The sequence below is a fragment of the Musca domestica genome, unplaced genomic scaffold, assembly GCF_030504385.1.
Source record: "Musca domestica strain aabys unplaced genomic scaffold, Musca_domestica.polishedcontigs.V.1.1 33, whole genome shotgun sequence".
Taxonomy (NCBI): Eukaryota; Metazoa; Arthropoda; class Insecta; order Diptera; family Muscidae; genus Musca; species Musca domestica.
Genome location: NW_026712312.1, coordinates 7272871 through 7287991, shown reverse-complemented (window position 1 = coordinate 7287991; position 15121 = coordinate 7272871). Strand labels below are relative to the sequence as shown.

The following is a 15121-nucleotide window of genomic DNA, read 5'->3' as shown; positions in this document are numbered from 1 at the left end:
TCCACCACGAATAGCTTTTTTTCAGTGGTTTTAGTGGTTCAAGTTTTTGAATTATTATATTGCTCATAAAATGTGATATAAGCACCTAATTCTTTCTAATCGTCGTGTATTTCAATATTTGTAATTATGTGTTTTACAATTTCTGGTTAAGAGAAATATTTAGGTATAGCAAGTTGCAAAGAATCGCTTACTTGTTTCGCAAGTTATGACATATATACGTATTGGAAATTGTGACTCTTTGTGGGTGAGGTTCCAGAAAGGGTTGGCAGATATATATCATCTTCACAACAGATCTGGCGTTAGCAAAAATATTTGGATGTGCGAAATTTGAAGAGATTTAGATGATTTTTTCGATTTCTTTGAGCGAGTTGTTTTTCAAAAATTCTTGAACCCTATGTGGGGAGATACCAGAAGAAATGGTCCGATCTGCACCATCTTTATAACATACTAGCTGAACCCGGTGCGCTTCGCTACCCCTTTTGATTTTATATGCATTCAAAATTTTATTTACGAATATATGTTGGATAAAGAAAAACAAATTTAAAAATTAAAAAAAAATATATTGCACTAATTTAATGCGTTAATAAACAAAATCATTACAAAAGCAGTAACATGACATGCATACACGAAGGGTTTGTCCTTTGGATTTATTTATTTCATAGCAAATACCAAGCGTGCAGGAAACTGCAATTTTTTTAAGTAGAGTGGTTTTTCTATTGCATTTAGTGAGATAGCAACATACTTCGCCGTAATAAGCGTATTTCAAATAAATTGTTGTGTTGTTTTTTTGTGTTAGCCTAAGACGTTGTGGGCCAATGGTTCTTATTAAAATCATATCCCAATCTGATCCGATTTAAATATAATTTTAAAAAAATTACTTTTACACAAAACTCCGCCACACCTTTCATAATTCATTGAAATTGGTGCGTCAAATATGTGAAATCGGCCGAGAATATATATAAGGGAGCTATATCCAAATCTTAACTAATATCCAATTAATAGAACAGTATTTGGCTTGCTTGTTTGGGATACCATAGTATTTTGTTGTTGCAAAATCGTCAGGCAAAATCCCATTATTGTTGTTTTTATAATCTGTTACAACAAAAACCCCTTCGTCGACCGTGCCTGTGTCTATTAATAGAACAGTATTTGGCTTGCTTGTTTGGGATACCATAGTATTTTGTTGTTGCAAAATCGTCAGGCAAAATCCCATTATTGTTGTTTTTATAAAAACAACGTTTGTTTATATTTGGGAGCTATAATCACATCTGAGCGTATTTGAATATAATTTGTCAAATTTATTTTTGTACCAAATTTAGCCACTCATGCCGAATTTCGTTGGAATCGGAAATACGTATCGTGTTTTGTGCATCAAATATGTGAAATCGGCGGAAAATATATATGGGAGCTATATCCAAATCTGAACCGATTTCAATTTAATTTGACAAATTCATTTTGGCTCCCAATTCCGTTACTTATTTTCAATTTCATTACAATTGGAAATACATGTCGTGTTTGGTCCACCAAATACATGAAATCGGCCGAAAATGTATATGGGAGCTATATCCAAATCTGAACCGATTTCAATATAATTTGGGAAATCAATTTTTTAGATAAAATTTATCACACGTTTCAAATTTCATTGAAATTGGGGATACATAGCGTGTTTGGTGCATCAAATGCATGAAATCGGTCGAAAATATATATGGGAGCTATATCCAAATCTGAACCGATTTCAATATAATTTGACAAATTTATTTTCGGATTAAATCCCGTCACACATTCCAAATTTCATTGGAATCGAACATTCATATTGTGTTTGAGGCATCAAATGAACGAAATCGGTCGAAAATATATATGGGAGCTATATCCAAATCTGAACCGATTACAATATTATTTGGCAAACTTATTTTTGTTCCAAATTCCGTTACGTATTCCAAATTTGGAAACTGTATCTTCAACCAATCAATAGATATGTTCATATAAAATCTAAATTTTTGGGAGGTACCTCCGATTCTGATGCTATATCTCCAGTTCCAAGTGGAAATTCAAAAATGTATATAGCCTATGTTACTTTCAGGCGATGTTGCAGTATATATGGAAATTTTCAGGAAAATCTATTCAGCGGTTTTCGAGTCCATAAATTACAAACAAACAAACAAACAAACATACAAACATTTTCCTCTTTTATAGATATAGATCCTGTGTTTATGGAAATATTGAGATGTGCCAACTCTGAATGAAAAAAAGCAATTTTCGCGTTTTATGAGCTTCATGGATACTCAAAATTTTGATACTTTGTGAGGGAGATACCAGAAGGAGTGATATACAATTTTCACACCAGACCTTAGGTTAATAAAAATATTGTGGTGTGTCTAACTTAAAGAGAACCGGATGCTTATTTCGGATTTTATGATCCTTTTGATTTTTCAAAACTTCGACCCCTTGTGGTTCCAGAAGGAATAGTCCAATCTCTTTCATCTTTATAACAGATCTTGTGCTGAAGAAAATATTAAGACGTGCCAAGTCTGATTGGAATCGGTTGTTAATTTCGTGTACTATGAGCTTCATGAATATTCAAAATTTTGACCCTTTGTGGGGGACGTACCAGAAGGAATTTACCGATATATTCCATCTTCACACCAGACCTTGAATTAATAAAAATATTGTGATGTGTGTAATTTGAAGACAATCGGAGTCTTATATTTCATTTTATAACTGTTGTAATTATTCAAAATGTTGACCCTGTGTGGGGGAGGTACTTGATGGAGTGGACCGATATTGTCCATTTTCGCACATGACCTAGTGTTCACGGATAAGTGAACATGTTTTTATAATAAAAGATAATAGCGGGGCTACCTAGTGTAGATGAGAGGGATTTGTTAAACTGGGATCTTCTTAATACAGTCCACATGAAATAAGATAAGAAAATGTGGTGAGCAGACCTTCGAGTTAGAAATAAATAATACAGAATTCTCAATTGCTGCATGTGTTATGGTGGAGTTAGATTATGGGATGTAATCTTTACTCAGACTGATAAGCAAGTGCAGCATGTTTGCTTGCCACATGTGAGATAGCTATGCGTGTGTATGACCTCCCCCTATGGTTTATGGTGGCATGGTGCATACGCATGTGTACGGTTGGTATCTATCTCTCTCTCTCTCTCTCTCTCTCTCATTTACACTTAATTATAATTTAGGTTAAGTCATATTATCACAACTAGTTCTTAAGAAATGTTTTTAATAAATAAATTTAGTGTCTTACAAACGCTCAAACGGAAAAGACTTTAAGTCTTTTGATCCCGGTTTACACCTAGCACTGATACAAATATTAGGATTTGCAAAGTTGGAGCAAAATCGGATTGTTGTTTGTCTTTCTCTGCAGAAAATATATATTTTTGAAAATTTCGACCTTTTGTGAGGGAGATACTAGAAGGAGTGTAGCGATATTGCCCATCTCCGACCTCGATCTAAGTTTGACAATAATATCACGATGTACAAAGTTACGGATACTCCCTTCGAGAGTTATCGTGCGCACCAGGCAGCCAAACAGACAGACGGACGGACATCGCTAGATCGATTCCAAATTTTCTGAAACGGATTTATTCCAAAGAGACCTAGGTTCTAAAAACGTAATTTCGATGAGGCACGTTTTGGTCGTTTTAAATGATATATAACCCATACCATCTCTAGTCATATGACTGAGGGCATAAAAATCTCTCTACTGAAGATTGCCTGGAAAATTACACACATGCCGTTATTTCTACAAACATAAGATCTGCTGTGAAGATGGGATACATTGGCCCACTTCTTGCCACCTCCCACAAAGCGTCAAAATTTTGAATATACATGAAGCTCATAAAATGCGAAATTAACATTCGATTCTATCCAGACTCAGTACATCTAAATATTTCCATCAACACAATATCTGTTGTAAAGATAACAGAGATCGAACCATTCTTCTGATACCTCCCCCACATAGGGTTCAAGATTTTGAAAAACATATTATCTAATATAAAGTGAAGGAACTAGTCGATATAGTTCAAACCTGACACGTCGAAACATTTATATCATATTTATTTAGGTCCAATACAAAATGGTCAATTTTGACCCATTCCTTCGGAACCTACGCCCTAGGAGGACAACAATTTGACAGAATCATAACAGAAGTGAAAATAAATTTAAATCATCGAACATTGGTTGAGCCATAAATGCATGCGTTGCTTTCATATTCGACTCTAACTAATGATTCACATTGTGGACTTTTCTCTTACAGCCTGTTCCACGATCTCGAAAGAAAATTTGTGCGAACGAAGGCTACTCACTCACTTTCGCATAAGAATGCGTTCCACTAACTTTCGTTCTTTCTTTCGCATAGCCTTACGTGATTCAGTGTTGCAAAATATTTTTTGGTAGAATTAATCGCGAAATAAGGCAAAAAAAAGCGCCAAATGTCTAATTTAAACGCGAAAAAGCAGCAGTGGCTCTGTCTCAACTGACAGTTCAGTTGTAAACAAATAAATTGTAAATAAACAAACAAAATAAAATTTCTAGTGATTGTGTTCAGATTATTTGTGTTCTTAAAAAAGAAAAAAAATGAATATTTCTGTAGCCCTATTTTTTATGGATGATGAGGAGGAGGTTCAAATTGTGCCACGGAGGCATTTAAGAGATGCTTCGAATTTATTTGAAGTACCTAACAACCAGTAAGTATGATTGTATTTTTACATTTTTGAAATAATAAAAAAATGATTTTTTCTAGGTTTGTGTCTTCCAGTGGTCTTCATGGGATTGCCTGCTGCTTCCAAAAATTGACACTCCTCTGGCGAACTTAGGATTCTCCCCCATATACTCAACTAGTGCCCGCAGCTGTGTAGTTTTTTCGTGCTGGAATTGAGAAAATAAAAAAATATATATTTGTTGTTCACAGATTAAATTGCATTTATTATTTTTACTTACATTTTTCTTTCCATTTTCCATCAAGGAATGTTTATGTTAAAACAATTTTCCTTAATTTTTATCATTCGACAGCAAACACACAAGTGACTGATTTTGACATTTGTGTTCGCATGCGTAAGAAAGAAAAAAGATAGTGGAACGCAAAATTACACTGAAACGCTTACGTTTTCGTTCGCTTTGATTTTCGTGCAAATTTTCGTTCTGATGGATTTTAGTGGAACGGAAATCAGCTGTTTGTCGTGTAAAAGTTGTGCGAACGTGTTCTTTCGACATCGTGGAACAGGCTGTTAGATTTCCATTTTTCCAATATTCAAATCATAGCCCAAAGTTACTGGTATTTCTTCAAATCTATCTAAGCAGTCATATTGAAATCATAATTTATGTAAATCAATTAACATAAATCACAACTTTAATCTTAACAAACAATCATCAGCAAATTCGTTGTGATAGCTGTTGTAATAGAATCCAATTGGACATAAACTAACAACCTGATAAGCTGCCGAACTTATTATTTATGATTGGCACATTGGGGTTGATGTAATGTTCAGTAAATGTATTAAGGAGGAAATTCTAAAAGAATTCGTATTCGAATTAATAACGAAAAAAATAGTTTTCCATTTGCCACATCAGTTTTCAAAATTAAAAAATAATGGCAAAAATCTTCGTATGGAGATTATCATGACATTTTTGTTCCATACAATTAACAACATGTTGATGACACTTTATTGAATAGTGTTTCCGGAAAAGCAAACTTTTTTAAGAAATTCCGTTCTGTATATCGGAATTTAAATAGACTCAGGCACAAAGCATACGATTAAATCCCGAGGTTGTTAATTCGGCAACCGAAACAAAAATTATTACAAGTTAAAAAGGGTCAGTCTGTTTTGTCGAGCGGTATATAGAGATATATTAAAAGTTGTGGGAGAGGTGCCAGAAAGGTTGGGATTTGTAAAATTTTAAGAGAATCGGACGCTTATTTCGCTTTATATGGGCGTTTTGTTATTGAAAAATTTTAACATACCGGAAGAAGTAAGCCCATATACCCTAACTTCACACCAGACCTTAAGTTATTAGAAATATTGAGATATGTAAAATTTGAATACAATCGGATGATTATTTCATATTCTACGATCGTTTTTGTTATTCAAAATGTTGACCCTTGGTGCAAGAAGTACCAGAAAGAGTTGGTCGATATCTACATCTTCACACCAGATGTTGTGTTAACCAATATTGGGTTGTGTGAAATTACAACAAAAACGGATGCTTATTTTGCATTTAATGAGAGTAATAATTATTCAAAATGTTGACCCGTTGTGGGGGGAGGGTACCAAAAGGAGTAGTACGACATATTCTATCTTCACACCGCATCTTGTCTTGATAGATAGGTAAATAGATTCTCACCAGTCTTTTATCTGCAGGCAGGTCATGTTCGAAGATGGGCTATATCGTTCCACGATATCGAATATCCCCCATATAACGATTCCCTCTCCCCCCCCCCCCCCCCCCTATTCGGCATTTTGATGATTGCAGCAAAATTTTCAATGGAATTGTCGGAAAATTCACAAAGTGAGTACTTTATTCCCTGGAAGAGAATTATCCATATAGGGCCACGATATCGTATATCCCCCATATAACGGTACCTCCTGATATTCGGTATTTTGATGATTTTAGCCACAGTGGGATTGTCTGAAAATCCACACAATGAGTTCCCTCTGAGTACTTTACCCCCTTGGAGAAAATTGTCTACATATGTCTACGTTTTTATAAAGCACCCATATCCAGCACCACATCTTCGTATATATACAGGTTTTCATTTGAGCGGTATTTTCCGACGTATTTTTCTTTTTAATTTTCCAGTGCCTTCCGAGTAGTGGAGATGCTACTTTTTTACTTGTTTATAGCAATATGGTGGGAAAGAAAATGGATGACGAATTAGCTTCAGATAATTTCCAGTTAATTGATCTACCGATCGAAGAGACTGTCTAAGCTTACATGTCAGTCGCTTAAAAACGCTATCATTGCTTAAAAAATGCTGGCAGAATTCGGTAATCTCGAGAAGAAGAACCAGCTCCCTTTTGCAATTAGAAGGTCTGACCTATGAATCACGGTAGGCTTATTGCAGTAATAAAAATCTGACGCCAAAATGGGATAGCAGGAGTGGTCCTGACTACTATAAACTATGTGATGATGAAATAGAGGTGAAGAAAGTTATGCAGATGTTCCATATTATCAAACAGGAGACATATGCTTTTTGGTGTACGAAATAAATAAACTATAAAGTTATCTTCTTAGACTTATATCCCATAATCTAATATGGGATTACTAAAAGCATCTCCTTGCCAAGCAAAAAGAAGATCTGTACTTTAATATTGTTACAAACATAACAGCAAAATAAATATACCCTCCATCTCAGGGCCGATATATTTATTACAAATTATGTCTAATTATGCTACGCAATTTTAGATTTGTTTATTGTTTTGATACCAAAAATGTCGATTTCGATAAACATAACTAAGACCAGTAGCCATTTCATCTGTTTGTAAACAATCTAATTGTTTTTTTTTTTTTTTTTCATTCTAGATTGTTACAATAATCTCACTTTGTGACGGGAATTGATTCGACGATAAACAGCTGACGTTAAAGGGTTAAACAAAGGGTGGTTGTAACAGTAGCCGTGATCATGATTGATTTTTAATGGTAATACAACACCCAGATATCACCCACATCATCATAATCATTATTATCACCACCAGTACATTGACACTGTTGCTGTGGAACTACTACTGTGTTACAACCACTTTTCCGAACAATATTCAAATTGATTAGCTTGATGAAAAAAGTAATTTACCTGCAAAAAAAAAAAACACTTGACACTTACCTCGTTGTTGATGACAGCACTAATCGCCGCGGTGATAATCGCAGTGGTGATAATCTGACTATTGTGTTGGGGATTTTGTGGTGACAAATTTACTGCTACTGAAGGGTTTTTTTTGCAAAACAATCTGAAGTGGTTGAGGGAGGATATTAATTAGAAAGGCTGTAATGAGAACGTGTTAGGGAGAGAGAGAAAATTATTTGTTGACAACACATATTTAATTACATCAAATTGGTTGCAAAAGATTTCGATTAAATACATTTTCATAGATTTAAATAAAAATATAACTAATATAGATATGAATATATACTGGATTTTTTTTATTAATTTCATTATTTTTAGGATTCATTTCTAATATATAATAAAAATGCATACTAATATTTTTCATTTGGAACATTCGATAATAATAGGTTACCTTGACTTCATATAAAATATCAATTCCCAGTGGCCTGTTTTTTGTTTTTTTTTTTTTTTTTTCTCTTTATATTTTGACCACGTTTACATTGAGTACCTTTTATCACAGCGTAATGCTTTATCATGATTTATTTGACGTGGATTGTATAAAATCTACGTCAAACCAATCATGATGGAGCAATTATCCTGATATAAAGGGGTTCAGTGTAAACATTGATTATGATCGAGTGTTTGACATTTCTTGGTCATTGTTTGAGTAACATCTGGTTATACAAGTTTGGCATTAGATCAAAACACGTTTTGCGATATCTCATTGGTAAACTAGGCGACCACTTGAACTTCATTCATGACGCCACAACACAGGGACCAAGGACATGTAAAGGGTGATTTGTTTAAGAGCTATATCAAAGTTTTTCAAAAAAAAAAAACATAACATTCAGAAAAAACTCATGAAATCTTTATTTATTATGGCAGTACGGTCCATAGAATTTAATGTTTGAAGATTATTCCTCACTTCATGTGGTCCATCCGATTAGTCCAAACTTGACATACCCTTTCCAACATTTCGGTTGATATCTCTCGAAGAAATGATTCAAAGTTTGTCTTTCAATGCATCAATTGAAGCGGTCCCGTCTCTATAGTCATGAGCTTTAGCATAGCCCCGTAGTCTAAAGGCTTTAAATCGCACGATCCAGGCTTTCAATAGTCCAATAGCTTTTCAATAAGTCCATTGTGGCACGTGCTGTGGGGATTGCGACATCGTCTTCTTGAGACCACATGTGAGCCAAGTCAACTCTTGTAATTTAGCCGAAATAGTTGGATACCATCTTCCGGTAGTGCTCGTCATTCACAGTTACATTAAGATTCGCAGCATCTTTGAAGTGCTACCAGCCCATAAACCTCACCAAACTCTAACTTTTTTGGATGCATTAATATTTTTACATTGCTGCTGGCTGATCTTGACTATAAAATCGACAATTTTACTTGTTTCCGTACCCACTGAGCCAAAAATAAGCTTCGTCGTTGAACAAAAAAAAGACCGAGATGAACTTTCTTAACATAGTACGCATTTTGATAATAAAATCCAATGATTTGCAACAAGCCTTGCTCGTGTATAAGACGAAAATGTTTGAAAGTGTGACAGCCTAGGTGTAGAATATTAACCAGCATTATGTACAGGGTGGGATGAAAAAAACTGCAACCAACTTCAGACTGCTGTCATTTCTAAGCCACTCGTCCGACAGCTGTTAAATTTTTTCCAGTGATATCTCATTATATTGTTTACAAGCGTACAAAGCATTTTGGAGAGAATTTTCTAGAAAAAAAGTTATTCGTGATGGAATTCAAGCGTGATAGTGTGATTTCTTTATATTTGGCTGGAAAACCACAAGTGGCTATCGTTAGAGCACACCAGCATTTAAATGTGAATAAATCTTTTGTGTCTCGTACCACCGCTCGTTACCGTTATACGTCAAGGAAGTGGACGGAAGAAAACATCAACATCAGCATAAATGGTTCGAAAAGTAAAGAAGCGACTTGATCGAAACCCGCGTCGCTGTGGCCGAAAAATGGCTCGTGAGCTGAATATATCGCAATATTCCATTCGGCAAATATTAAAAAATTAGCTCGGGGTAAAGGCATTGAAATTCCAAAAAGTGCAAGAACTTACACCGCAACAGAAAGAAAATAGACTCAAAAGAGCTAAAGAGTTGCTTCGCTTGGCCGGAAGTAGTGAACTGCCTAATTTGTTTTTCTCCGATCTCGTTGTCCAGCAGTTTGTAAACAAACAAAATGATTATGTTTACTTGCCAAAGAGGTCAGCTGAAAATTTGCACCTTCGGTTGGGCACCATAACTCAAGCGCCGGCCATGGTGATGGTGTGGGCCGCCATAACAGCCGATGGTCGCTCTCCTCTCATATTAATTGATCGTGGAATTAAAATAAATGCTGAATATTATTGCAAAAATATTCTGGAGGGTATATTAAAGTCTTGGGCACGCAAACATTTTGGCCGCAGACCTTAGTCATTCCAACAGGACTCAGCACCATCACACTCAGCACGCGCCACCCAAGAATTGTTCAAAATTAGGTTCCTCGCTTCATTTCCAGCGCATAATGGCCACCAAAATCTCCGGATACCAATTCATTGAACTATTGTGTCTGGAGTATTTTGGTAAGGTTGGCACTCGAGCAAACGCTTTGCCGGGAATGGCAGAGCAACATTTGGGCAGCGTGTGACAATTTCATAGGCCGTTTTAAGGCCATAATTCGTGCCAAAATGTTCAAAAAATTAAAATTAAAATTAAAAAAAAAAAATAAAATTATGGCGTTTGACTTTGTTGCAGTTTTTTAACTCACCCTTCACATCAGATCTTGTTTATTTTTTGTGTGAAATTTGCAGAGAGTTGGATGCTTATTTTGCTTTCTTTGAGCGTTTTGTTTTTGAAAAATCTTGAACTCTATGTGGGGAGGTACCGGAAGAAATGGTCGAATCTCTATCATCTTTATAACAGATCTAGTATAGATAGGAATATTGAGATGTGCCAAGTGTGCAAGAAATAGGTTGTTAATTTCGCGTTTTATGGGCTTAATGGATATTCAAAATATTGACCCTATGAGAGGAAATAACAGAATTTGTGGACCGATATACTCCATCTTCACACCGGACCTTTCATTAATAAAACATATTGTAATTTGTGTAATTTGAAGGCAATAGGTCTCTTACAACGCATTTTATAAGAGTTATAATTATAAAAAAATGTTGACCCTTTGTGGGAAATGTACTTGATGGAGTGGGCCGATATTGTCCGTTTTCTCATCTGACTGAAATATTCACTGATGCAAATATGTATTGGGATTTTCAAAGTTGGAGCAAAATTGGATTATCCTTTCTCTTTCTGTGCAGTAAGGAGTGGACCGATATGCCCATTTCCGAACTCGATCTAAGTTTGACAATAATATAACGATGTACCAAGTTTGGATCAAATCGAATACTCCCTTCGACAGTTATCGACTCCAAATGGTTTGAAGCGGATTGGGTCCAAAAAGAGACCTAGGGTCTAAAAGCGTTATTTCGATGAAGCACGGTTTGGTCGTATATACCCTCTCTAGCCATATGACTAAGGGTATAATTAAATCAGTGCCCGATTTCAAACTTTGTTTATTTTAATTAGAAAATCTAAGATCTCCCATGAAGATGTAATATGTCTCTCCACTCCTTCTGGTATCTCTTCCAGAATGGGTCAATATTCTTAATATCAATAACTACGACAAATTGTGAAATTATCACCAATTCTCTCAATGCTAAATTTGTACTAACATTATGGTTAAAGTTGAGTGTATGTATCAGTCGGAACACTGATTGTAACCTTGTTTAATTACAAATATTATATATTTTGAACAATATTTAACCGAGCGACCAATCAAAATGCCCTTGGATTTTTGTTTCTAACATTTTAAAATTCGCTTCTGTTAAAAAAGGGGTAAAAATTCCCATTTCCATAAGCCAAGAGGCAACATTATTTTTAGCCCTAAACACCTCTGAGAACTTAAGAATCCTACAGTAAACACTTCAACAATTCGGTGAAGCAGAAATTAAATACTACATCATAATGTTTTCTATTTTTACCTTCCGTTTTATGATCAGTGGCTTATTTCCGGTATTTATTTTTTTTGTGAAGACTTTTTTTAACTCTACCAGGAAAATGAATTTTTTAGAAAAAATATGATGCCAACATTTAGCGTAAAAAGTTAAGTTGTTTGCTTTGTGAAAGAATTCGAATGGTTCCGCTGATGGATAAATATGTTAATCGCATTTACTCAAGATATTCTTACAAGAAGAATAAGTCCATTAAATATGTGCATGGATAATTATTACAGCTATTAAAATATTACCAGAAGACACCACAATTTGCGGACATCAAGGCACTAGTACGTGAAGCAATTAGACCAAAGCGGAACCCTTTCCATCGAAAATTTTTGGAGGTAACAAAAACAAAAAGAGATGCAAAGTTAAGCCATTAATGAAAACCTCCTACATTTTTGGATACTAATTAGTAAAGCTGAGCCAAAAACAAACCACACACACACTCACGCGCCCAATAACAATAACAACAAAATACAAAACAGACAACAAGTGCAACAACAACAAACAGCGATTTCTAACCCGAATCCCCGTGGACGATTATTTGAAATTTCTCACATAAGCTGGGTAAATACAACGGCTAACAGGTGCATAAGGAACCTCTGCACAAACACATACCAATGTTAAAAACCCACGCATTCAACTTTATTTTTCCACACGCTCACACACATCATTGTATTTATGTACTTTTTGCACCCACGTTCAACAACAAAAACACTTTTGTCCATTCAGGATGGTGGGGTCCCGAAACGATTACCCATGGCACAGCTAACGAACGATACATGCGATGTGTTCGTAAAAGCTCTTCTGCTCTGATTGGTTGTGGGGATTCGGCAAAGATAACAACAACAACAGCAGCAGCAGTAGAGTGGCTACAACAAAAACACTGTGATATAACGGAAAATAGCTTTTACAGAATCCTGCCTTGCCACTGTTGAATGTTGTTGGTCCATTGCCTTGACCATCTATATAAAGCTACGTACGGCACTCAAGCCAACAGTCATTCAAATTTGGACACTTGTAACGAACAGTCGAATTTTCCCCCTGCAATTCCTCAGGTGTGCGCGTGAAAGAGTTAAAAGTCCCAAAAAAATAATTGTAAAGGAAATAATTTTGAGAAAAGTGATGTCTATACTCGCAAATTAATTGATAACTAAGGAAGGCTTAACGGTGGAAATTTGAAGAAAAAAAAAAACAAAACAAAAAAATCGAATTTTAAAGAATTGTTTTGAAATATTTTAGAAAGCAACACACTGGTAAGTAATTGTTAGAAATAAATAACGAAATAGAATATAGAAATAAATATCGAAATTTACTTAAGAAAGGGATATTGAAGTTTATGACGAAACAACAGTATTGGAAATCTACATTGAAAAAAATAATTAAAAACTATTGAAAATATAATTAAAAACTTTTTAAATACCCAAACTTAGAATTCTTGACTTATAAATAAAATACTAATACAAAAAGATATAATCAAGTCAAGTATAAATGGTTCAAATATTTAGATTTCGTTTACTATCGAAAACCAAACCCTTACTTTTGTATTTAAGGAAAAGAAAAAACTTCACAAACATCATTTCATAGGAAATTAGTCTGAAGACACTGTTTTGGAATGACTTTACAATAATTTTTCAGGTTAATTCTATTGGGATTGAGGAACTCTGAGTAAAAATGTTTGTTTTATGATGTTGTAAAAGGGGTAGGAGTAATTTTTTATTTGTCCTTGCTACGTAGAAAACTAATGTTTATCTTGGCCAGAAGGTTCGGACACGAAACGAAAAAATGTGGGGTCGTCTCTATATATATTTTTTGTAAATTTTCCTTTAGGTGCAGTGAATTTAGGGAGTTCAATCTTCTGTTTAAACTTAACCAAATTTTTTGTAATCAGAATCAAGCTGAAACACATGCTTAAAAAGTTGATAAATAAAATCAATAACTTTCGAAAGATTTCATACCAATGCCAAATTTCTCACAAATATAGGACGCATTCCTAAAACCAGATCCAGATTTTGACAAGAGACACCAACAGCGACATCTATATCAAATTTCAGGTTTCCAGCTCTATTCCGTCACCCCATACCAAATATAGTACCATTCAGTACTTTTCGTACAAACATAGTACATATTTTTCAAAGTATTGGAAATTGCGACCCTTTGTGGTTGAAGTACTAGAACGGTTGGCATATATTCATCATATTTACCACAGATATTGCGTTTGCAAAAATGTTTGGATGTGTGAAATTTGAAGAGAGTAGGATGCTTACATCGCTTTTTTGAGCGTTTTGTTTTTCAAAATTTTGAACCCCTTGTGGGGGAAGTTCCAGAAATAGTGCGCCGATATATTTTCATCGCAGATGTTGTGTTGTAAAAATGATGACATGTGTAAAATTTAAAGTGAACCGGATGCTTATATCGGATTTTATAATCCTTTTTATTATTCAAAATTTTGACCCTTTGTGGGGGAGGAATCAGAAGAAATGGTCCGATCTCAACCATCTTTATAACAAATCTTGTGTTGATGGAAATATTGATATATGTTAGTCTGAATAGATTCTGATGTTAATTTCACGTATTGACGCTTTGTGGGGAAGGTACTTTATGGATATTGCTCATTTTTGCACCTGACCTAGCACTGATCCAAATGCTAGGATTTACAATGTTGGAGTCAAATCGGATTATCCTTTATTATCCTTTCTCGCCATGTTGCCAAAAATCGCCATGTTGCCTAGTCAAAAAAAGTCGCCATACGCATAGAACAGTCACCATATCGGACAACACTGGGTGCACTGAATTTACAGAGTAAAATCGTCTCTTTAAAAAAAGAACTTATTTTGATGAACAACATAAGCTAAATACTTTTAAAAAATATAAATTAGTAATAAAATCTAAAAAATGAAAGTATAGATTTCAAAAATAACTAGCAAGTGCCCGCTACTTCGCCAATGAAAATTTCACAGAGACTTGAATTTCAAATTTGAATATGTTCATACAAATATAGGATGAATTTCCAAACCACCGCCAAATCTTAAATATATACCTTCACTAATCTAAATATCAAATTTAAGAATTTTATCTTCATCGCTTCACCCAATAACAAATATGATACCATTCAGTATTTTTTCTACAATTATAGTACACATCTCCTAAACCACCTCTGAGTGTCCAGGCTACAGATGAACAGGGACCTTAATACCAATTTATACATTTTAAGCACTATCTGTTTACCCA

At 34.7% G+C, this 15121-nt stretch overlaps 2 protein-coding genes and 1 long non-coding RNA gene across 3 annotated transcripts in view; 2 read left to right on the top strand and 1 right to left on the bottom strand.

Moving 5' to 3' along the window:
- The window catches only part of LOC101888471 (protein AAR2 homolog), a 107284-nt gene that overhangs the window by 50547 nt on the left and 41616 nt on the right, over positions 1-15121 (bottom strand). The window contains exon 3 of the transcript XR_009342753.1: positions 7837-7995. The gene's annotated coding sequence lies outside the window, so the exon portion shown is untranslated. The remainder of the gene's footprint in view (positions 1-7836; positions 7996-15121) is intronic.
- On the top strand, positions 4281-4935 carry LOC131803725 (uncharacterized). The gene is made up of 2 exons (XR_009342754.1): positions 4281-4705; positions 4762-4935. It is a non-coding gene; the product is annotated as an uncharacterized LOC131803725 (long non-coding RNA).
- LOC101888121 (neuropeptide CCHamide-2) overlaps positions 12901-15121 on the top strand; it is a 35869-nt gene continuing 33648 nt past the window's right edge. Inside the window, exon 1 of the mRNA XM_011292979.3 lies at positions 12901-13146. The gene's annotated coding sequence lies outside the window, so the exon portion shown is untranslated. The remainder of the gene's footprint in view (positions 13147-15121) is intronic.